This window comes from Leopardus geoffroyi, chromosome C1, assembly GCF_018350155.1.
Source record: "Leopardus geoffroyi isolate Oge1 chromosome C1, O.geoffroyi_Oge1_pat1.0, whole genome shotgun sequence".
In the NCBI taxonomy this organism is placed as follows: Eukaryota; Metazoa; Chordata; class Mammalia; order Carnivora; family Felidae; genus Leopardus; species Leopardus geoffroyi.
The window spans coordinates 6093988-6117500 of record NC_059328.1 but is presented as its reverse complement, the minus strand read 5'-3'; the positions used below and the strand labels follow the sequence as shown (position 1 = coordinate 6117500).

The 23513-nt window shown below is 41.3% G+C and overlaps 1 protein-coding gene across 7 annotated transcripts in view; it reads left to right on the top strand.

Moving 5' to 3' along the window:
- RERE (arginine-glutamic acid dipeptide repeats) overlaps window positions 1-23513 on the top strand; it is a 424545-nt gene that overhangs the window by 116207 nt on the left and 284825 nt on the right. For 2 of the 7 annotated variants that reach the window (XM_045475549.1, XM_045475547.1), the window contains exons 1-2: window positions 3098-3470; window positions 4097-4192. The exons of 3 other annotated variants lie outside the window; for them this stretch is intronic. The gene's annotated coding sequence lies outside the window, so the exon portion shown is untranslated. Of the gene's footprint in view, window positions 1-3095; window positions 3471-4096; window positions 4193-23513 lie in introns of those variants that run through there. 2 more of the 7 variants (XM_045475550.1, XM_045475548.1) reach the window with 2 other exon arrangements.

The following is a 23513-nucleotide window of genomic DNA, read 5'->3' as shown; positions in this document are numbered from 1 at the left end:
CGTGTGGAATGTTGAAAATAACAATGAGGATTAATTTGGAGATGAGGGTGGGGTATATCTAATATTTTTAATTCATCTCACGCATTCTTTCTTGCACCTTTTCACGTGCTTCTATGCACAACTTGTGAGAAATTGTTATTCTTATTGTAGTAACTCCCATTTTTCATCTATAGATCTCCTAATTTATAAGAGGGTTTAAAATGAATACTTGTTTGAGGAGTTGGAGAGGGTGATTTTGTAACGTTCTGTCACTGACTGGCAGTCCTCAGGTCAAAAGAGCTCCTAGGATGGCTTTCGTGTCAGGGAAATAGAGGTCTTTTAGAAAGAGAAAAAAAAAAAATGAAAAGAAAGAAAAGTTCAGTGTGAAAGAGAGGTGAGGATTATCTCGCTGCCCCAGCAGAATTTTGCTTCTGCATCAGAGAAGCATTGAAGACAAACCAGGGTACTGTGTGCTTTCACATTTTTACATTCTGTTTATATTGCTCTCTGTATATGAGATTTAGTAATGTATCCAGCATACCCACTGCTGTTTGCCTCTTTCTTAAATGCCAGATAAGTAGAGAAAGAATTTGGCTTGAATAAATTAATGATGGCTTCTGTACCTCATTAACTCTTTAAAAAAAAAAGGTACCTTTCAAATAGCACCCTGGTTAGGGTCTCAATGTTTTTAATGAGTTACCTCGGACACAATTATTTATTTATATCTCTCTATATAAAGCAGGGATCAAAATCTTCCTTTTACCAGACTTTTCAAGGTTAATAAAAGAACTCCTATTTATTGTATAGATGCTACTTATCTGTGAGAGGCTTCTTTGAGCCAAGAACTATGCAGAGAATATGCAAAATGAGTAAAACAGGATTGTTGCTCTCAGTTCACTTATTCATCCCACAAATCTGTATGCTCAACACTCCGGTATTTGATAATGAGCAAACATGTAGAACTTTCTCTAATGGAACTTGCGGTCTAGAGGGGTCTGCGAACATTAATCAGAAAATCACACCAATGAATTAGAAACGGAGATGTGCTCTTCAGGAGAGGAACACGGTTCTCCGGGAACTTAGAACAAAGGAAGTTGACCTAGAGTAGGGCCTCAAGGGAAGCTTCTCTGGCAAAGTGATGTTTGACCTGAGGTTTGAAGGAGGAGTAGGCTTTAAACTGTGTGTCTGTGGTGGGGAGCAGGGAGAATCTCGTGCTCTACTGGGAAGAAGCAGTCATGGTGTGTGCTAGAAATCGTGGTACCTTGGGGAATTTGAAAGACTGGCATAATGAGAGGTGGGGGGCGGGGAGGGGATGCGACACAAGGACAAAAGAACAGAAGTATCATGAAGTGCAGTCAAAGCATTTAGAATCCTAGCATTTAGACTAGGTAAAAACAACCCTCTCCAGGCCCTGTTTGTGTCTAGATCTAGCTGGTTAGAAAATTGGAAGTGGGTCTGAGTACAGGAGTGGCTTTTGTAGCTAGGCTTCAGGGTCGATTTCATGGCTGACATGTATGGAGTGATCTCAGAGCACCTTGGTTATGAAGCAGATTTTCATCCGCAGCCCCCCCCCACCCCCCGATGGTCTCAGTGAGGAATGGAGGGTGTTTAGTGGGGCTTGTAGTAGAGCCACGCTTGTGCTGTGTAGACCACCTCTGATTTGTATGATCACAGCCACCTTTCAGGGCAGTAGAGGCATCATGCTTCATCAGTTCTTGCCCTCAGTATGTGGATGGTGTGAGTGGTTCTAGATGCTGTTTCTGTCTCCTGTAGAATAACTTGATTTTTCTTTAAGAGAAATCAACAGAATGATGCTTAAATAGCAAATGGGCATATCACTTTGGTTATCTGTGCCAGCAAGGCAGGACCCCCGGGTTCTCTCTATGCAGCCTCCTCTTGCCCCCTTTGAGAGACTTTGGTCTTACCATTTTGTCTACATCTCTGACTATTGGTAAGAAGGTACCTAATAATTCAGTGACTTTATTGGGCTTTGGAAAGTCAAATAACCTTTGGGAAGCTATTTCAGATTCCAGTGAAACTTGCCTGGAAGGCAAAAGGTGTACTATTAAAGATACCCAAAGAGATCATTTTAAATTTTGAGCTTATAACTTGCAAATTTGGGTTGACAGTGAGTTTAATACTTTTAATACTTTAAATTCATATGCTGCGGGAACGTGTTTTTAAGAATTTGCTATGGACTGTCTTATTTGAGACAAAAATGGTCTTGACCATTAACTAGCATAAATGTAGTTTAATGTTAATAAATTTTAGAAGGAAGGTGTATGTTTACCAGCTTAGGAGTGGGGAGGAAACTAACTTGAAATTAACAGTGGGTAATTCTGTTTAGATGCACATAACAATGGAATTAATGAGGCATCTGGGGTGGGTTATACGTTTATTTAAGGCCACATGGCCAAGAATATGCATTTGTTTTGCTTCCTTATTAGGTGGATTTCAGTCAAGCCTAATTGAAGAAATGCCTTGTCTAGCAGAGGGAACTTTGTTTTCTTGGTGAAAAAGGATTGGAGAGAAGAGAGTTTTAAACAAATGACTTAGAATTCCTAAAGCCTGTAAGGAAAATTGGGGTCAGAAATGTTGACACCAAACAATGCTGCTTTCTCCTGTGCATCTTTGAAACAAATGTTCTGCATGCCTATGATTGTTGGTTATTTCATCTGCATTTGTTAGACGTCAGAGGTGGTTGGCATTAATATTCCTGGCAGAAGCAGGCAGCTCTAGGATGTGTGAACTGCTGATCACTCACGGGGATGCGCTGCCTCTTTAATATCTTGCTTGCAGATGCATTTTCTAGCTGACCACGCTATTAAGAGCTGCCATCCATCACGCAGCCTCCCAGTTCCGGCTGTCGGGAGGGGCGGGGGACGAGCGGAGAAGGGGGGCTGGCCAAGCTAGGAAGGAGAGAAAATTGCAGTCGGTGGCTTTTGTGTGTGTGTGTGTGCGCGCGCGCGCGCCCGCGGCGGCGGCAGCAGCAGGCAAGGGTGCGCGCGGAGCAGTCCGGGATCCAGCTCGGGTTTTTCCTGCCGCCGCCGCCGCCGCTGCCTCCGCGGGGTGGCTGCTCTTTCTCTCCTGGCGTCTGGGTCACTGGCATGTGGCAGTGTTGGCCCAGCCGCCAGGGCTGAAGGATCGCGAGCCGGAGCAGCGGCCGCATCCCCCCAGCCGCGGGCGGGGCCCCGTGCGGCCACCTCCCGGAGCCACCAAGCTGGGGGGAAATGAGCCCGTGCCGCGCTGTCCTGAGACCGCCTGGGCCTCCTTTTGTTTAGCAAGTGCATTTCACGCCCCGAGTCCCTGCCCGCCCCGCCCCTGCCCGCGGGCCTGAGTTTGCGGGGCCCTGCGCCGGAGGAGGACGAGGCCTGCGGGCTCAGCTCCTGCCGAGACCGGCCGCAGGCAAGTGGCCAGCTCCTCGTGCTGCAAGGGGGACGCGGGTCGCGGGCCAGGAAGTTGGACAAGTGTGGGCACAGGGGCTCTCGGAGGTGGGTGTACCGAGAGTGTTGTAGCTAACCCTGCAAAGATGAATCACTCCGGTGTTAAGAATGATGATGGCTTTCCAGGAATCAGGAATCGGTATTTGCTGTGTCCCATGGCATTTTTGTTGGGCTTACTGGTTTTTTTAATCGCCGAAACTCTAGAGATCCCAATTAAATAAACCAATTGAGAAACACCATTTAGGGCAGAGAAAACACTATTTTAAAAAGACGTGTCTGTGTGTGTATGTTTTTGTCTTTTCTGTGAGGAAAGTGTTAATTGAAGATGAGCAAAGTGTTACCCAGTAGTCACTGATGAGAAACTTGTGGAGTAATTTTCAGTGTAAAAATATAATGAATTTGATGGACCTGATTATAAATAATTTTGGGCTACATAAGTGACAAATACAATTTGTTTCTGGGACCAGAACACTAACGTTTTGCCAGACTAGCTAAAATGCAGAGATAGTTTTGAAAAAGATGGCTTTAAATTTAAATTGTTAAAATTGTTTCGGTTTGAGGAGCTGGCTTCCCGCCCCTTCCCCTTGTTTACTTGGCTCTCCTGGAAGCTCTGGGGAGACCTGCTTGACCACTTTCTGTTTGCTGAGACTTGTGTTACTTTGTCTTACTCTCAGTTTTTAGGCTTTCCTGGGGCACGTGTGCCTGCTCTCCTTGGGGCATTGTTTGGCCGGAGGCCTCCTCTCAGCCATACGGAAATTAAAAAAAAAATGGTATGTGAATTAACGTGGGGGGGGTCAACAGAAATTAATTTTTCCCTTTGAAATTGTGTTTGTGTGCTTTAAGATTGAGACCCTGAATTAACGTTTCAAGACAGAGTTTACAAAGTCCATAAAATTCTGTGCCAAAATTACTATATTGAGGTTTTCTCCTCTGTTCCTTCCTTCCTTCCTTCCTTCCTTCCTTCCTTCCTTCCTTCCTTCCTTCCTTCCTCCCTCCCTCCCTTCCTCCCTCCCTCCCTCCCTTCCTCCCTTCCTCCCTCTCTCCCTCCCTTCCTCCCTCCCTCCTTCCCCCCTTCCCCCCCTTCCCTCCCTTCCCCTCCTTCTCCCCCTTCCCCTCCTTCCCCCCCTTCCCCTCCTTCCCCCCCTTCCCCTCCTTCCCCCCCTTCCCCTCCTTCCCCTCCTTCCCCTCCTTCCCTTCCTCTGTATTTCTGGCTAGGAACTCCACATTTAAAGTAGACATGATTTGAAACCTTACAGATGGGAACAATATCCCATGTAAGCCTGTTGATCTGTGGGCAATTATTTCCAGATGCACAACCAAGTCCACATTTTTATGCATGTGTTAGATTTGAGCTCTAAGAGGCACTTGCCTTTCTGAATATTTACATTGCCTAATAAAATAACACAAGGCAGACATTTTAGAGACTTAACAGAAACTTCACAATAGTGTGGGAGCAGCAGTTAGAAGCTTGTATTTGTTTTTTTTCAACTCTGTAATTTAGTAGTGTTTAAAGTATTTTATAAAGATCTCTGGGACCAGTGAAAGGTGCTTTTCAGGCCAGAGCACTTGAGTGCTCATTGTACTCTGGCAGGCCCTGGCGCTTGGCAGGCGGCGCTTGAAATGTTATTTGATCTGGTTGCGTGATAGAATTGACTAAGGTTACACTTTTCCTTCCCCTGGCTGTTGAAGGTGATGCATCAATGTAGTGTTTAGTGACTTATTTAAAGACTTAACCTACATTCATTCACTGTAGGAAGGGTTCCAGAAAGAGGCTATTTAAATTTTTGTCTTTTTTTTTGTGGTTTTGCATTTATGAATTGAGGCGAGAGCTGACGTAATGTATGTACCACTTCCTTTGTGTGTGTATGTTTTTTTTTTTTTTTTTTTTTTTTTTTTATAGCCAGTGTTCCTATAGGATACGTCCCAGTCCGCGTGGTTGTGATTATTTCTGAAATGCTTGAATGTATACATATTCCAGATTCAGGTAACTTCAGCTGTGTGCCGGTTCATTGTTTACATTGTGTATGGGGGAGGTGAAGAGTGTCACCCTGTCAGTAAGGGTCAGGGAATTGCCTGTGTATTATGCAGACTAGCTTTTCGTTTCAATTACTGCAACTGTGTACAGCTGTTAGGTCAGAAATCATTGGCCGCCCCTTCAGGGTGGTTTTATCTTACACTGGAGGTTTTATGGACTTGTCTGGCTGTGTTCCTTAATCCCTCTCCCATTGCCACTCTGCTTGCTTTTAAGCAAATGATAGAACAAGACAGGCTTTTGTTTACTCATGAAATAGTTTACTTGTTGGAGATCTATTTTTGGTTTTGAGGAAATTGGTAAAACATGTAATTTATTAGTAGGTATGACATTTACTATTCTTTTCCAAGGTCAGAAGGTTTTGTTTGCAATTGTGTAGTCTGAGTAGCCAGTGGAACCATCCATTTTAAAATGACATAGGAAGCCAGTATTTGAAACTCTGTCTCTCTCTCTTTCTCCCCACCCCCCCCCCCCCCCCCCCACACACACACCCACCCACCCCTACCTGGTTTTTATTTGCTATTCTGGGGTTAGTTTGTAAAACAGTAATACCATGGCTAAACTGTTTCTCCCTGTCTCTTACCTCTTCTTTCGTTGTAACCAAAGGACTGAGAGAGCCATTGACTAACAGCAGCTTGGCCAAGGACTGGGTAATTAATAGAAGGGTTTAGAAATGTCTGTCCAGGGACACGTGTGACCACCTTTAAATTTTAAAATGAGTTTTTGGCTCCACGTTATTGGTAATTATCTCAGATTGAGTAGCTTTGAGTGTTAGAATATAGGACTGTGACAAAGCCAGCCTTTTCTGGTCATAAAATAGATTTCGATGTGCATGACACATTTTTTTTCTCAGTAGTCTGGTCTCCTTACTGTCTGCCTCTGTCTTGAGGAAATACTCACCATCACAGGCTTCTAAGACTGTTTTCTGTGTTTCTTAAAAAGGAGCAAAAGCCACAAACAAAATGGACTGAAATCTGTTTATACATAGAGCCTTTTCCAGAGCCCCAGTTACTGATAGTGGAACAAGGAGATGTGTTGTTGGGAGGACTGCTGGAGCTGGGGAAGGGAGGTTGGCGTAGGCCGAAGTATTTTTTAACCCTTTGGAGAAATGGGTCCTTCTCAAAATTACCTGGAATGAGGAAAGAGAGTGCAGCATTTTCTTAAAAATATGCTAATTTCAGTTAGCCTATCTAGAAAATGTTTTCTTTAATTAAAAGAAATGAAAACATTTAGATTGACAACAGCAACTGCCGAATCCAGGGAAAAATGGAAGTATCCTAGATCTAAATAGGTTATTTCAAAAGTTCATTCGTAAATTCATTTTTTTTTTAGACCATATTTTTTTAATCCAAATTTATTAATGGTGATTAGGGTCATAGAAGTGCCCTCCAAAATCTGTTCAAAATTCCTTGATATAGTTGATATGTATTTGTAATGGAAATAAAACAATAATGTTGGCATTCAATTAGCAGAAAAAGCGTAGTTGTACTCAACGTTTAATGCTATACGTGCAGCTCTGCTGGTCTGATGAATCAATTTTTAAGTACAGCTTGGTGGTTAATAGCTGGGCTGCCTGAGTTCAGTTCCTAGATTTACTGCTCACTCACTGTGAGACTTATATAATATGTTACTTAGCCTCTTTGTGACCAGGAGGAAAATGATCAGTCTATTTCAGAGGGTTGTGCAAAATTCTTAGGAATATGCCTGGCACGTAATAACAGCTAATAATTAATATAGTGAGCACTAATTCTGCTCTAGGTACTGTTTTAGTTGCTAAACAAAAAAGAACGAAGCCCCTTAGAGCACTTACATTCCAATGGAGGAAGACAATACAAATTAAAGGGAACATGAGGATTCCGTGCAAAGATAGAACTTTTGGTCATGGTAGTGATTTTTAGAAGCTGAATATGGGAAGTTTAATATCACCCTTTAAAGCACCAGTTTTCTTTCTTGATAAAATGTGTCTCATACAACTAGATGGTGTATTAGCTTGCAGGTGGAATAAAGGCAGAACAGACTTTTTTTTGGTAAAGAAAGAAAATGGGACAGCAAAAACTTTAAAGATTGTGATTTGTCAGTTTAAGTGTTCAACAGTAGAAGAGGAATGTTGACTTATGCCCATTCATAAAAGGAAATATTATGCAACCATTAGTTGAGCATCCGACTCTTGATTTTGGCTCAGGTCATGACCCCAGGGTCCTGAGAGTGGAGCCTGCTTGAGATCTCAACCAATCTCTCTCTCTCTCTCTCTCTCTCTCTCTCTCCCCCCCCTCTCCCTCCCCCTCTCCCTCTCTCTCTCTCCCCTCCTCTCCCTCTTTCCTTCTCTCTCTCTCTCCCTCCCTCCCCCTTTCCCTCTTTCTCCCTCTCTCTCTCCTTCTTCTTCTCCCGCCCCCTCCCCCACTTGCTCACTCTCTCTAAAATTAAAAAAACATCATCATGATATGAAGAAGCCTTAATGTAAATCCCTGTAGAAAGCCATAGAAGCCAAAATGTTTATGCATCGTGATTCCAAACTATAAGCACAGCCAAATGTATTCACAGAGGTTAAGGAAAAAGGTTAGAAACAGATAGACCAAATGATAACAGTGCTAATCTTTAGATGATGGAATTATGAATAATAACTTCATTTCCTTAGTATTGTTCTGTCTTTGCATACATTATTTAATCTTCGCAGGTTTAAATTCCTCTTAGGTGTATACTAGGTAGCTGAAGTTGAGAGATTAAGCAGTTTGACCAAGGCTTCTCAGCTAGTGCATGGGGAGGCCAGGATTCCAAGCCAAACCCTGACTCTATTCTTAATTTGACCAACTCTCATCCTACGAGAGGTGACCTTTGTAAAAGGGCCTCCCTGGCCCTCTCCCCCACAGATGTGGCTCACATGGCTTTGAGATGTATTTATGCAAACCAGAGAGCACTCACTGAATCTCACGTAGGAGCTAGTGCTGAGGTCATGCGTGCACGTATAGTTATTAGAAAAGAAAAGCCAACATGCTGCAAGAGGAAGAAATGGAAGAACAATTTGAGAGAAGGAGGTCTGAAAGGTACAGACGAAAAGCGTTTCTAAGTGGGTGGTGACAGGACACGTGCGTGTTCTAGGTCCTGGACTAGAGAATGAGAACCAAGAAAACTATGCAGGAGTCAGTGGAACCTTTGACAGTTTGGTGACAGCAGAACGCCCAGGAGGTAGAGAGGATGGCCAGTGTTGAAGTGAAACTAGTTTGCCTTTGCCCAGAAAATGTGGAGGAGTTTGGCAGTGAGAGAAGGAAGTGCCAGAAGGTGGCTGGAAGAGGCCGCAGGTTAATCACAGTCATTGGTTGATGTTTTAAAGAGGTTAATGGCAATGGCATTCTGTAGGTAGGATTTTATGATGATTAATATGACAGTTGTATTCAGGTTTGGGGATAAAATGAGGTAATGGATGTGAATCACTTTAGAAAGTAGAAAACATGTTAATTTCAGAGGATTAGTTAGAAGTACCTAGGAAGAGTTAAAAACTCTTTAAAGTATGGGAAATTCTTTACAAAATTTAAAGTATTTATGCCAGCAAAGATTTGAAATAATCACTTGGTTCCAAAATTGAACAATTAGATCTGTTTCTCTTGTCTTGTTTTCCATAAACTGAATGAGCTTTTGTAGTTGTGGTTTTAAAAAAAGGGTCAGTTTATATATGACTGAGCTTCAAAGGAACAAAATAGCGTGAATATACTGTGCATCTGAAAGATTGTTTAAGTCAAAAGCCTCCAGATGGTGTGTGCTGCTGTGTTCACAGCTGTATTTACTGCAAGCTCACCAGATTATCTACTAATAATTTAAAAATAGCTGGTTGGAAACAGTGGTATATTCAAGTCTCTGCTGGTTTGGAACCTCAGCAGCAGGAGTGACTTCACTTGTATGCCTTTCGGAAATGCCAGTTGAAATTACTTACTTCCTTTTGCTTTGCCTTGAGGATTTCTTATTCGCGGCAGCTTGTGTGTTGCATAAACAACCAGAGTGCTCATATACAGAGGCAGATAACCAGAATTATAAAAGAATTTTTTTTAGTGTTTATTTAGTGTTTGAGAGAGAGAGCGTGAGGGGGGAAGGGCAGAGAGAGAGGGAGACACAGAATCCTAAGCAGGATCCAGGCTCCCAGCTGTCAGCACAGAGCCCAACACCGGGCTTGAACGCAGGAACCATGAGATCATGACCTGAGCCACAGTTGGACGCTTAACCTACCGAGCCACCCACGTGCCCCAACCAGAATTTTTTAATGTGATCTCTTAGGAGCCAGATTGGAGAACGGCTCTTGATTATCTTTAAAAAATGTTTTTGTTGTTTTACTATCCTTCTGTCTTTTTAAATGTTTTTAAAGTGTTAAATATATTGAGTTGATATCTTACACATATATAACGTTACGTAGAGAACTTTCTGTATTTTTTGGAATTACCAACAAATACAACAACAACAAAAAAGCCCTTCAATACTCAAATCTACTCCCCAGGATAAAGGCTTTTTTTTTTTTTCTCTTACAGAGATTTAGTAAATGTTCTTTTGGAAGGACATAAATTACTAAATCTTAAATTTTTTGACCATACATACTATTATTTATTTGCTTAGTAATGCATAAATTAAATGTAAAACAGAGGAAAATAGTTTGAATTTATCTAGGAATTTTAAATATGTGACAGGGCTGGTAAGAAAGGCATACACATTTATTTATTAATTGACTAAAACTGCATAGAAAAACATATCTAGTTTGAACCTTTTGAACAATTATTTTTCTAGTTTTGGTTTTAGATATTTCATTCTTTTGTCTTTTTTTTGTGTGTGGATATTTAAAAAAATTTTTTTTAATGTTTTTTTATTTTTGAGAGAGAGAGAGACAGAGACAGAGAGCAAGCAGAGGAAAGGCAGAGAGAGAGGGAGACACAGAATCCAAAGCAGGCTCCAGGCTCTGAGCTATCAGCACAGAGCCTGACATGGGGCTTGAATTCGTGAACTGTGAGATCGTGACCTGAGCTGAAGTCAGACGCTTAACTGACTGAGCCACCCAGGTGCCCCTGGATATTTTAATAATTAGGAAAGTTAGGTTGAAGAGTTTTTTACCTGTGTATATATTCTTTCTTTTGTTTTTTAATTCCCCCCTTATTTATCCCCTCTTCTTTGATCATCTGCCCAGGCAGTCTCTTCTTTCATAGGCTGTGCTCTTTCTGCAGAACGTAATTCGCACACTGAATAGGTAAGGGAATACTCAGTCGTGGGATGTTCACCTTTTTTGTTTTTTAAAAACATGTTAGATGTCCATGGAAAGAAGTATGTAAATTAGTATTCACTCTCAAGTATGTTGGGGACAGAAGCAATTTACGTTTTGATCTTTGAATGGAAAGGAATACTAAAGAGTGCTGAACAAATGTCCAAAGCAGTTTGGCTTTTTTCGATAGTTATTTTTGGTTTTCTCAACAGGTTTGGGTTGATTGCATAAACATTTGTTACTGGATGAGTAATTTTATTGTATGTGATACATTAAAACATTAAAAGAATTAAAGCCACTATTTAATAAATTCAATTAATAGACTTTATTTATTTATTTTTTAACGTTTATTTATTTTTGGGACAGAGAGAGACAGGGCATGAACGGGGGAGGGGCAGAGAGAGAGGGAGACACAGAATCGGAAACAGGCTCCAGGCTCTGAGCCATCAGCCCAGAGCCTGATGCGGGGCTCGAACTCACGGACCGCGAGATCGTGACCTGGCTGAAGTCGGACGCTTAACCGACTGCGCCACCCAGGCGCCCCAATAGACTTTATTTTTTAGAATAGTTTTTAGTTTATGGGAGAATTGAGTGGAAAGTACATACAGTGAGTTCTCATATGCTCCCTCCCATTCAGTTTCCCCTATTATGAACATTTTGCATTGGTGTGGTACATTATTATGGTTGGTGAACCAGTGTTGATAACTTCTTATTAAACTAAGGTCTATAGTTTATATTAGGGTTCAGTCTTCGAGTTGTACATCCTGTGGATTTTGACAAATGTTTCATAATCTATCTACCATTACAGTATCACAGAGTAGTTTCATTGCTCTAAATACACCTTATGCTCCACCTCATCGTCCCTCCCTCTCTCTCCAAGCCCCTTGCAACCACTGATATATTTATTGTCTCCATAATGTTGCCCCTTCCAGATGCCATATAGTTGGAATCATAGAGTATGGAGCCTTTTAGATTGGCTTCTTTTGCTTAGCAATAAGCATTTAAGAGTCCTCAATGTTGCTTTGTGCCTCGATAGCTTCATTCTTTTTATCACTGACAGTATTCCATTGTCTGAATGGACTACATTTTATCCATTCACCTGTTGAAGTACATCTTTGTTCCAGGTGTTGTCAATTATGAATAAAGGTGTTATAAACATTTTTGTGCAGGTTTTGTGTGGAGATAAGTTTCCAGTGCATTGATAAATACCAAGGAATGTGATTTCTGATCGTATGGGTAACAGTATGTGTAGGTTTGTAAGAAATTGCCATACTGTCTTCCAAAGGTTCTGTACTGTTTTGCTTCCCAGCAGCAGTGAAGGAGAGTTCCTGTTGCTCCGCATCCTTGCTAGCATTTGGTGTTGTCATTATTTTGCATTTTAGCCCTTCTGTTTATTAAAAAAATTTTAAATAACTACTCATTTCTCGTGTCAGCTGTGTTGCAGTTTTGATTTTCTCTCCCACTTGCCTTGGAGAGGGAGAAATGAGAACCATAAATATTATATATTACATGGGCCCATTTTCCATCCTGTAGGGGAAAGGCAAAACGGTATAAATTTAAGGAACAGTATAACCTGATTACACTTTTTAAAAAATGGGCATAATTCTTGTATAATGATGTTATTAGTCTATTGTTCATGTAAAATGTAGTATTAATTTTTCACTGATTCTATGCAAGTGTTATTTCTCCTTAGTTACCCTGTGTTCTTTATTTTGCAAAAGATTCCATTTTATTTTTTTCATTAAAAATTTTTTTTAATGTTTATTTTAGAGAGAGAGAGGGAGGGAAAGAATGAGCAGGGAGGGGCAGAGAGAGAGGGAGACACAGAGTTCTGAAGCAGGCTCCGGGCTCTGAGCTGTCAACACAGAGTCCGACGTGGGGCTTGAACCCAAGGACCATGAGATCACAACCTGAGCTAAAGTCGGATGATTAACCTATTTAGCCACCCAGGAGCCCCCAAAATATTTCATTTTAAAGGGAAAGGGATGCTTTGAATTTTTTGAAATCCATTCATTCTGCCAAAGATCCCTTTTTGCTAATTATGTATAGATCTGAAGATTTATATTAATTTCTTTACTGTAAAACTGTTTATGGAATGGGCAAGGCACTCAGAAATAGGGAAGATTGGAGGGGCACCTGGGTGGCTCAGTCAGTTGGATGTCTGACTTCGGCTCAGGCCATGATCTCACAGTTCATAAGTTCAAGCCCCGCGTCGGGCTCTGTGTTGACAGCTCAGAGCCTGGAGCCTGCTTCAGAGTTCTGTGTCTCCCTCTCTCTCTGCCCCTCCGCCTCTCACGGTCTTTCTCTCTGTCTCAAAAATGGATAAACGTTAAAAAAAAAAAAAAAAAAAAAAAGAAATGGGGAAGATTGGATTCTGCCCTTGGAGTTTATATTTAATAATTATTGGAGCAGTGACTATTTGAGGGCGTATTATGGGGCAGATGTTGTGCCCTTCCGAGACGAAGCTGCAATTACTTCCCAGCTACACTTGTTTAGAGCAGTTTTGACTTTGCATGTATCCAGTTACTTATTAGAATTTAACATCAAATTAACTCTGCTCTATATCTACTCAAAGTTTTGGTTGTGCAGATGATTTGGATAGGCTCTCCTGGGGTTGTGCAGTTGATTAATTCCTGTCAGGAGTTCTTAACTCTGTGTTTATCAGCGTCTGGATTGAGTATCAGTACAAGCCATGATTTTTCCCTCAGGGCAGAGTTAGTGAATGTTTGGCTACTTACCACAATACCCAGTCACGGTAGTTTATGGAACTCCTGAATCCCATCCCTGGACCTCTCCATCAAGAACTGTTCTGGTGAGCCCTAAACCTCTGTTTGAATTACCTTTGCATTTCTTCTTTTTGGCAGATTTCCTTCGCTTGAATAGTGGGGTGTGAGGCCATTGACGTATATGGAGCCCTGTGAACTTGCTGTTTGTGTGCCCTGAATAGTTCATCCAGGAGTTTGCGGGCTCTTGTTCACCATGGCACGCTGTCCTTATGAGGACCAAGAGGAGAAACTTTTCTCAGCTCTTGGTACCAGAAAGAACGACCCCCCTGAGCAATGTGGTTTGCTTTTAACTTACGGATTTAGAATCCTGTGACTGATCAAGTTTCCTCTAAGCTATTTGCTTATAAAATTTTGGCCACACGTAAGGGAGGTATAAAATGAACCTGAACACCTCATTCATGGTTTCAGTTTTTTTCTTTTTTTTAAGTTTATTTATTTTGAGGGGGGAGGGACAGAGAAGGAAGGGATGAGGGGTGGGGGGGGGGGAGAGAGAGAGAGAGAGAGAGAGAGAGAATCCCAAGCTCCAGACTTGATCTCATGAACTGCTAGATCATGACCTGACTGAGCCACCCAAGCACACCGGTTTCATCTTTTTCATCTCTTTGCTACAACCCCCTGCAATTTTCCTTTGTCCCAAGGAAAAGAGAAGCAATGTAGGAGGTGTAGTTACAGTTCGAGCTCTGTAGCCTGTATCACCTGTGAGACTTGCCGTGTGACCTGAGGACACACACCTCTTTCACTGCTGTGTCCTCAGAGTCCTTTTCTATAGATCATGCCTACTTTGTGTGGCTACTGTCAGGGCAAGGGGAAAGCTCTTAGAGCAGTATTTTGTACAGGTGGATGCTGAATAAATCTTAGCCTTGTTATCATCTCACTTCCCTCATCTATTTTAAGTTTTCTATTGTATAAATCTCAGTAAGCTGCATTAAGTAAGACCCTTTTAAAAGTAAGATAGCCTTGAAATTTTCCCTGCCTCCTGTTTGTTTTTTATACAAAGGTTTAATTTCTGTCTAAAGACAGTCATTAAAGAAATTATATAGGAGAGTTCTGTGGACTAAATTGTGTCCCCCAAAGTTACACTGGGCTCTAACCCCCAGTGTTTTGGTATTTGGGGGTAAGTCCTTTGGAAGGTAATTAGGTTCAGATGAAGTCATAAGGGTGGCGCTCCGTGATGAGAGAAAGAGACCAGAGCTCTCGCTGTCCCCTTCTGTCCCCCCTCCCTCCAGTCCCCACACACACATTGTGAGGACACAGTGAGAAGGCAGGGAACCAAATAGAATGGAATCTTGATCTTGGACTTCCCTGCCCCCAGAACTATGAGAAATAAATTCCTGCTGTTAAAGCCACCCAATTTATGGTACTCTGTTATAGCAGCCTGAGCAGACTAATACGGAGTAAATTTCATACATACAGAGTAAAAGGTGGTCAGTAGCTTATCACAGCAACGAAGCTTTCCCAAGTGAAGTGGGGATTATGCTTCTGTTTGCAAAAGGCTTTACGCCTACAGGATGGCCTTCCCCAACCTCTGGTTTGGTCCTCATAGCTACCTTATGAAGGAAACAGCAGATGCTGGCTTCTCAGGTTACAAAATGAGAGAGCCAAGCCTAGAGAAGTTAATTGAGTTCCCTACATTCACAGTATCCATTTTGGAAGTGGCTTAGCCTCTTACTAGCTATTTTTTCTTGCGTCTCTATCCCTTGTTCCTTCCATGACCATTCTAATATTGGCAGTTCAGTCTTCTAATCTTTTGCTTTAGAAAGAACATAACCGTTATTTTTAGTCTTAGTTAGGAACATTATTTTCAAAGTGAAAAGAGATACCTCCCACTTTTTACATTTTAACATGGGAATTGAAACATCTATGGTGAAATTCTTGAATTTATCTTTCTTGTCTCCGGGAGAGTTTTTGCATTTTTTGGCCTGCTGGTTAGATTTGAAGTATAAAATTTCTATGAAGTATCATAAAGCTAAAAAATGTGATGGTACTTGAAATAGTACTTGTGACATTTTATCCTTTTATTTCAGTCGAGGAATTGATTTGCATTCGGTCTTGCTGATGAATGTCTAGAATGTAGGTGTTCTTTGCAGTTATCCAGTCAGAAGACTGCTTGTGTTCATTTTAGGTAAGGTGATTTAAGTATGTCTTGAACAAAGGAATAAAACAGGAATGTTAGAAGCTATAAACTCTCAGTAGTTAAGAAGGAAAAAAAAATCCAACTCACAACCCCAACCCAAACTCCACCTTTCATTCTAAAAGAATTCTGGATCCCTGCAAAGTTTAATATTTATGAGCTGTCAGGACATACTGTATTTGCTCCATTTCACATTAAATTTTAACAGAGAAACTAAAAAAGAAAATCAATTTTTCATATCCTGATGATAAAAATGATTCATTTGAGATTAAAACCCTAGAGTACATTTAAAAAACTTTATTGAGATAAAAATTCCATAACAGGCAATTCACCCTTTGAAAAAGTGTACAAATCACTGGTTTTTAGTATATTCAGAGTTGTACAACCATCATCACAGTATAATTAGGAATAGATTTTTATTTAGAAGTTTCTGGTGATTAATTGAATACTCCTAGATAATGTTTTATGTGTAAATTTGTACTTGTGTGAGTAAGAATATAACTTCACTATATATAGCTTTACTATTACAATATATAACTGACTGAAGGCATTCAAAGCCAGCTTTTGTTCACAGTGATCTGACAGCGGAGTTAGCTCTGGCCCAAGGCTATTAAATCCTTTGCTGACTGATGACTCCTTTAAGGTAGATAAAGCAGTTATGAATATGGTGTGAAAATGGGATGTAGTCTCTTCCAGCGTATTATTTGGAGAAACTGCAACTTTTCCAGAGCATTGTTTTACATTTGGTGCACTCAAAATATGTTAGACATTTGCCATTTTCAGCAGTTTGTGTTAAAGATTTTTTCATTTGTTAATAGAAAGGCAGCCAGCCCTTCTGTCTCAGATTAGGGGAATTTCTTAGTGTTGATTCCCAGATGGTTCATAAAATTCAAGTGGGCCCTTAGGCTGCTGGGTAATCATACTTTATTTTCCCAGTCCATTCACTCACCCAGGTTCCTACATGACTCTGTAGTACTTTCTTCTTTTCTACTTCGTCCCGTCTTCATGCTGGGTTGCCCGCTTCAGTGAGAAAAACCAGTGCAGTCAGAAGGAGCTTTCGCATACACCCACCACCACATGGACTACCTTGCAGCATAGACTCCGCTGGCCTGGCTGCGTGTGGATGGAACAGCTGTTCTCAGGCTCTCCTAGGGCCAGGCCAGCCCAGCCCTCTGAGATGCCACCCTCTGCCCTTTCGAATCTTTCATGTTTCAGGCTCTGTTGGATCATTCCCAACAACATGCACATGCACTGCTTTTCTCCTAGCTGAAAACAAAAACCCAATCCTTTTTTGGCCCCACTTCCCCTAATGGCTTTTGCTGGTTTCTCTGCTCCTCTTTGCAGCAAAAAACTCAACAAGAATTGTCTGTGCTTAATTTCTCCGGTTCTCTTCTCCTCTCTCAGATCAATCCATCACCCATCATGCCAGGAAGACCGCTCTGGTGAAGATAACTGCCGGTTTTTCTCTGCCTGGAATATATTTTCCCAGATTTCTGTGTGGCCTCGCGCTGAAGTCTCGGGGTGGGGTGGGGGGGCTATATTGACCCCTGGTCTCTGCTCACAGTTCCCCTCACCCTGCTCTGTTTTTTCCCTGGAGTGTTGTCCTGTCACATAATACTAATGTGTTTGTTTCCATTGCTTATTGTTCCTCCCACTAGAAAATAAAGCCCTGAAGGGCAGGGATTTTCATCTGTGTGGTTCACTGATGTATCTCCAGCATGGATAACAGTAACTGGCACTGTTATAATAGGTGTCTGACAAATAATTTGTTGAATCTCTGCACTGTGCTCTAGGACTCAGGGCTTTAAAAACGATTTAAATGAATGTAACCAAAACTTTTATCTCTAGTGCAGACCTACTCAGCTGCCTACTTCACATCTCCACTAGAGGTAGGCTGGGGCAACCTTAGATCATTTAGTTTCACCTGGCACCTTGAAAGCAGACTTCAGAAGAGTGAACAGGAAACAATGGGTGCTTTTGGTGGGGTATCCTGCGGGGGAAACAAGGCTTTGGGGGAGCCGTGAGACGTTAGGCACAGGAAAGCTTGTAGGAGAGGAAGTGTAACTACCTTTTTGAACGTTGAAAACAGTTCTGAACAGGACTCTACCAGTTAAAAGACAGTGTCCATTATTTAGTTGACTTTAATAACTTTCTAATTGTGGATTCCCTACAACCATTAGTTAGTAGTTTACTGTTTGATACTTGGAAATATGATTTTTAGCTTTCAAAGTAAGGAAGTACGAATATTTGCTATGGAAACTTTGATCTAAAAATATTTTAATTGCTATGTACTTAGCAAATATAAAATATTTTTTAGAAAGCCTTTCCATGTGTAATGGGTAAAATATTGGATTAGGGAATGTGTACTGAAAAGTTCTTCTCAGGATCGATCAAATCAGCCCTCTTAAAATCCTGACTTAAAATGTAGGGTTTCAGTGACCCATGGAGTTAGTGGAATCTCCTCCATAAAGGCCGATCAGGTCACATGGCATCATAATACTGAGGTGGCTTTCTTCAAATTGGGTTTAAGTTGGCAGTTACATTTACTAGCTCCCAGTAAGTTACTAGATTTCTTGCTCATGAAACTCTTTGAAAGACTCTTACCCTTATAGATTAATGTATGTTAGTAGTTTACAGGACAATGCCGGGACACTGTAGGCAGACTTGTGAGGTAGGAAAATTACTAGTGATTTATTTTATACACACTCAACGTACACACAGTTTAGTATTATATTTCTCTAGGTGATGATAGAGATCAAAGGAACTTGCAATCATGTTTTCTCTTTTTCGGAACCAGTGAACCAGCAGAACAATCCCATTTAACTTAATTTAGTGCTAGTGGTATTATAAAGGGAATGAAACTCATCACACCGTGTGAAGACAACCCGATTGGTCAGTGAAAAAATTTGTTCGTGTTTGGTAGATGGAGCAAAGATGGAGGAATTTGCCTGAAGTGTTTACTTTTTAACTAATTGAATTTCCTTTATGCCTCCAGAACATTACAGTGCGTTAATGTAGGTCTGTTTTTAACAGTTTAGTATGTGGTAGGTCTGTGATGAACTATAAAGAGAGAGATCCAGTCCTTCGTTTACAAGTCTGCTAATATTATCTTTCTTTTTTGGAACACTCAAATACTCCAGACTTCCTCCTCAGTGTGGTCTCTTGAGCGAGGACTGTGATTCCCACCAAACGGGTGAAAATAGCCGAGAGCTCGGGTTACTCCACCCACTGCCCCTCGATACCTAGTTTGATTTCCATGTCTAATGCTATCTCTTCTGCATCACAGCCTCCAGACTTAGTGGAGTGGATGGATGATAAAGAAATCAACAGTGGACCGCTGGCAGAGAGATTTCTATAGACCAAATGTGATAGAACAGGTAGAGAGAGAGAGAGAGAGGGAGGGACCGAAAGCTTATCCTTTGAATGTGGTTGATTTCGGTAGATGCCTTTGATGAAGTTTTGGGGTTATGGGGGGTTCGTTGGATCCGGAGCTCATGGCCGAGAAAGAATTCTTGAGGACGTCTTTGGTGCAAAAAGGTGATTTTATTAAAGCATGGGGACAGGACCCGCCCCGGGGGCAGGAGGAGCTGTACTGTAAGTGTGGGGGGTGACCATTTTGTAGGGGGGGGGGAGAGTTTCCAAAGAGACTTTCACATGCGAAAGACTTACTGGAGGCCTAGCTGTTGTCCAGCTGAGGTGGTTTTTCCCTCTAGCAAAGCATTAACATTAAGATAGTAGGGAGTTCCTGGACTTCAGGCTATATAATGGGATCACCTTTTTCTGGTAGACTGGTGGAGACTTAGCAGTTTAACCATTTGGTGTTTTGTCCTTTCCTGTTTTGGGGTAGCCTGGAGTGTCCGAGGCATATCATAAAAGTCCCGCCTGGGGGTGTGGGGCATGGGGCATGCTGTTAGCCTGCACTTTGCCCTCAGCTTGCCCCACGCCCCCTCCTCACTTTGACCTTAGAGAAGATCCTCAGTAGGTTTATTTTGGTCATATCTAAACATATATTTTTTCTTTGTGTAAGGGGTGTATTAGAGAATTGTTTTGAGAGGTAAGATAATTTCACTGGACTTTTTCCAGTACTGTGTCTTTAAAAATGAAAACATTTAATCTCATTTCAGTTTTTCAGTTTCTCAGGAGAACCTCAGTTTGGTCTACTGGGTGTTGAGTTTTAAAATAAAGGGGCCAGGGAGAGTGTTTTGTTCAGGGTATGCTTTAAAAAAAATCAGTTTCAGCATTTAATACTAAAATACAAGGAAATGGGGCGCTTAGGTGGGTCAGCCGGTTAAGAGTCTGACTTTGGCTCGGATCATGATCTCCCAGTTTGTGAGTTCCAGCCCTGCATCGGGCTCTGTGCTGACAGGTGGAGCCTGGAGCCTGCTTTGGATTCTGTGTCTCCCTCTCTCTCTGCCCCTCCCTTGCTTGCACTCTGTCTCTCTGTCTCCTCAAGATAGATAAACATTAAAAAAAAAAAACATACAAGGACGCAAAAGCTTGGTTTAGTGACAGTGCTAGGGTTACTTTTACTTGTTTAAATTAATATTCCCTTGGTAAATAAATCATTTCCAGGTTCTTGATAGATGAATTTAACTGAGAACAGGTTACAGATTACTCCATTAATTTACGTGAATTGCACCAAATATGAGCATGCAGAAAAAGAAACTTTTTAAAATAGCGTTTATTTTATTTATTTATTTTTTTCAACGTTTATTTATTTTTGGGACAGAGAGAGACAGAGCATGAACGGGGGAGGGGCAGAGAGAGAGGGAGACACAGAATCGGAAACAGGCTCCAGGCTCTGAGCCATCAGCCCAGAGCCCGACGCGGGGCTCGAACTCATGGACCGCGAGATCGTGACCTGGCTGAAGTCGGACGCTTAACCGACTGCGCCACCCAGGCACCCCAAAATAGCGTTTATTTTTGAGAGAGAAAAAGACAGAGCACGAGTGGGGAAGGGGCAGAGAGAGAGGGAGACACAGAATCTGAAGCAGGCTCCAGGCTCTGAGCTGTCAGCGCCAGAGCCCGATGTAGTGTCTGAACTCACAAAATGAAAGATCAGCTGAGTTGAAACGGATGCTTAACCAACTGCACCACCCACATGCCCCCCCCCCAATTTTTTTTTTTTTTTAACTGTTCGTAGACCTGGCTTGATCATACAGATTTTACCCTTTTCCTCTTCTTATGCCTTCCCTTCTAAGATTACATTGATATCTTACATATTAGACATGGCGTGTTCAGGTTCTCTTATAATTAGCTAACTTCAATTGATGGAAAATTTATTATGGTTTTCAGAGCAATAGAAACAATAAGTAAAATTTTACTTAGAAGATAATAAGTAAATTTACAATTCTTTAACTTATCAGTTCAAACTTGAACAGGTTTTAGTTAAAAAGACTTGACTTGAAAACTGCTTAAATTGAAGGCATCTGTAAATTACATATCGGAACTCAGAAGGTTAGCTCTAAATATCTGGACTAGTAAAGGAGTTTCTAATCCACTTTTGGTATTTACCTTCTGAAGGTGACCAGCTTGTCTTGTGAGTTCATTGCTTTTGCAAGATCCAAGATGATGGTGATCTTGTCATTATGGGGACGTAGGACTGGAGGACATGAGATTGAACTTGACTTTGATTGTCTTCTGTAGGAGCCACAATGATCATTTAGCCAAGTACTTTTGAACTTGATTATTGCTTAATTGACCATTTCTGTTTGTTTTTTAAAAGTCTAGTAGAAGTTGGTTTCTTTGTTTTGTGTTTGCTGTAAGTTCAACACTCATTGCTAATATACTTGACAAATGATTTCAAAATAAGCTTGTGTGTTTTAGTATTAATTTCATTATGTGAAAGGGAGGAAGGGCTTTTTGTTTATGCCCAGGATATTTTTTTAAATGAGAAATGATTCTGTATTTAATCACACTGGCTTGATGATAACTTGGTTTTCTAGCAGACTTGTTAGTACTTAAAAGAGGATGAAGTTTTAATATGCCTAATGTATTATTTGGTAAATTAATTCATTGGAAATGTATTTGGTTAGTGAAGTGTGCTTTAAAATGAAGGCTTTTGACACTCTTTGAACCATGAAAAATTTAAGTCCTGTTTTAGCACCACTGACTCTGATGGAAATTTTATTTAGTATCTGTCTTTTATTACTAAGGTCCTCTAAAGCCAACTGTGAAAAACTAAACACCTAGTATTTTAAACCTGTTAAATAGTATTGTTAACCTAGCTTTGAAAGAGGGCTATGGAAGAAACTCGTTTAAACGAGTTTTTTTGTTTTTTTTTTTTTTTTTTTTGAGCTTTGGTTTAATAGCCCCATGGAGCCATAGTTGTGACATTTTTTTAAATATTAAGTCAGAGAGGTAGATACACTTTGTTTTTTTATTTTCTGCCATAAATGAATATTTTTTGTTTTATACATTTATTGGTTTTCTGTCCAAAGCAGCACCAGTAACTCTGGGGGAAGGTTTTCCCCTAAACTACAGCAGACAGATTGTCAAGTTATCATTGTATCATCACAGGTTTGTGGAAAGGCCCCTTCCCCTTGCTTCTCGCTGTCTCTTTTTGAAAAATGTTTATTTATTTAAGTGATCTCTACACCCAACATGGGGCTCAAACTTACGACCCCGAGATTGAGAGCTGCATGCTCTCCCGACTGAGCCAGCCATCCCCCCCTCCTTTTCTCTTTTGGAGAGTTCAGCAATTTAATTTCTCTAGTCCTTAACTATAATCATTAGATCTAAGTAGTGCCCTTTGGTGCCACTCTTAAGCAGAGCATGATGGAAAAGTGAAGAACAAGTCTGGAGGGAGAAATGGGATGAGAGGAAAAACAAGGGGGCAGAGAGGTACATACGTGAGGTGTTGAGTTGTGGAATGCCTGGAAAGCGGCTGCAGGGCAGTGGGGGGCGGGGTGCCACTTGGCTTCACTGGGCCCCCATCAGCTTTCTACTTGTATGTGCAAGCTTTGGTGTTCCCAACTACTCAGGCATTTGATACCTAAAATACTGATAATTTGTAACATTTGGTACATTTGGCTTATGAAGTTATTGAAGTTTGGTGAATCACTCTAATAGAGCTTTAGAGTCCTGTTCATCTTTTTTTTTTTTTTTTAAGGTGAGGAAAGCAAGGCCCAGAGTTGGTAAAATAATAAAGCCTAATTTATTTTTTTCTTTAAAAAAATTTTTTTTAAATGTTTATTTACTTTTGAGAGAGAGAGAGACAGAGTACGAGCGGGGTGGGGGTGGGTGGCGGCGGCAGAGAGAAAGGGAGACACAGAATCCAAAGCAGGCTCCAGGCTCTGAGCTGTCAGCACAGAGCCTGATGTGGGACCCGAACTCTGGAACGGTGAGATGATGACCTGGGCTGAAGTCGGATGCTTAACCGACTGAGCCACCCAGGCGCCCCTTTTTTCATTTTTTAAATGTTTATTTTTGAGAGTGAGTGAGACAGAGTGCAAGCAGGGGAGGGGCAAAGAGAGGGGGAGACACAGAATCCAAAGCAGGCTCCAGGCTCTAAGCTGTCAGCACGGAGCCTGACGTGCGGCTTGAACCCATGAACCGTGGGATTGTGACCTGAGCCGAAGTCGGACACTTAACCGACTGACACACCCAGGCACCCCAATAGAGGCTAATTTCTGATTGATGTCTTTGGGCTTCACTAGCGCTCATTCTGCCAAACTATATAGCATTGTGTAGTTTTATTTCCTACTTTTGAATTTGATCCGAGACTCCGGATTCTTTGGATTGAATTAAGCCCTGTGAAAGAATCCGTGTCATTTCTAATAAAGGCTTGGTTTAAAAAACCTGATTGAGGCTGGAGTACATGTGAAAAGTACATCCTCACTTGCCTCTATAATTTTTATTTTAGCTTCTGTTACTACAGCCAGCATTTTCTTAAATAATCGTTACATGCTTT